Genomic DNA, 1,236 nt, shown 5'->3' with positions numbered 1-1,236 from the left:
TTGAGGGACGGCCTGGGGCAGGCAGGCAGGTGGGCGGGGCTTCCTGGTTACCCCTTACCTGCATCCCTGCATCCCAGGTGGGCACACTCCAGGGGGAGCGCCTCAGGGGTAACTGAGCACCACTCCCCACAGGCGAGTATGGGATCCCCGAACCGTGGAACTTTCCCTTTCGGAGGAGCTACTGGTTTGGGTCTCAGACCCCCAAGGGTCCTGCCCCAGTTCTGACCGCACAGGACCCCAAGGGTAAGGCCCAACAAACCTTGGCTGTCACTTCCCTGTCTGGATTCTCAGCCCCTACAAAACCCAGGTCCTCATGGATCCCAATTCTCTGGACTTTCCCAGGTCCTGAGGCTCCCCTAACTCCCACAGACCCCAGCCCCACAAGTCCCTGACTCCACAGACCAGCTTGAACAGTCCCCAGGCTTCTGAGGGCGCCCATAACTGAGTCTGCCCTCCTTCCTCAGTGCTGGTGGAGGAGGCGCCCCCTGGCCTGATTCCGGGGGTCTCCATACGCGGCCTGGAAAAGCGCTTTGCTGGCAACCCGCAGCCGGCGCTGTGCGGACTCAGCCTGGACTTCTACCAGGGCCACATTACCGCCTTCCTGGGCCACAATGGGGCTGGCAAAACGACCACAATGTGAGCAGCCATCACTCCTTTCCCCTCACAGCTCCCCTCCCCTCCAGCTCCTCTTCTTGGGTCTCAACTTGCACACTTGTTCAAGGGAAAGGACCTCTGGGATCAGAGGGTCCCTATCTGTACAGTGACAGAGGACCCTGATGCCCCCCTGCAGCCCCCCAGCCCCAGTTCCCTTTGGACCTCCCCTGTAGTTCACTTTGGATCCACAGTAGGCAGGTGATGAATATTTTCTCTGAGCTTCGTCTTCCCTCCCCTGTAAAATGGGAACATAATACCTCTTTGGTCTGGGCATACAGTAGGTGCCCTGTAAATGCTGGTACCTCTGCTCTGGGAGCCTCAGCCTCCCCTCTGAAGCTGCTCTGAGACCCCTGCACCTGCAGGTCCATCCTGAGTGGCCTCTTTCCACCCACGGCTGGCTCCGCCTCTGTCCTGGGCCACGACGTCCGGACCAGCATGGTAGCCATCCGGCCCTGCCTGGGTGTCTGCCCGCAGTACAACGTGCTCTTTGACCTGTGAGTCTCCATGGGCATGGCAGTGGGGGTGCTGGGTGCTTTCTGGGGCCTTGCCTGCCATGGTAACTCCCCCCATTGTCTTTTGGAC

The 1,236-nt window shown here is 60.4% G+C and overlaps 1 protein-coding gene across 1 annotated transcript in view; it reads left to right on the top strand.

Moving 5' to 3' along the window:
• Nucleotides 1-1,236, top strand: part of ABCA7 (ATP-binding cassette, sub-family A (ABC1), member 7) — an 18,959-nt gene that overhangs the window by 8,371 nt on the left and 9,352 nt on the right. The gene's annotated exons all lie outside the window — the stretch shown is intronic.

This window comes from Bison bison, unplaced genomic scaffold, assembly GCF_000754665.1.
Source record: "Bison bison bison isolate TAMUID 2011002044 unplaced genomic scaffold, Bison_UMD1.0 scf7180017864203, whole genome shotgun sequence".
NCBI lineage: Eukaryota > Metazoa > Chordata > Mammalia > Artiodactyla > Bovidae > Bison > Bison bison.
The sequence above is the reverse complement of the archived record's forward strand: the minus strand, read 5'-3'. Positions and strand labels throughout refer to the sequence as shown.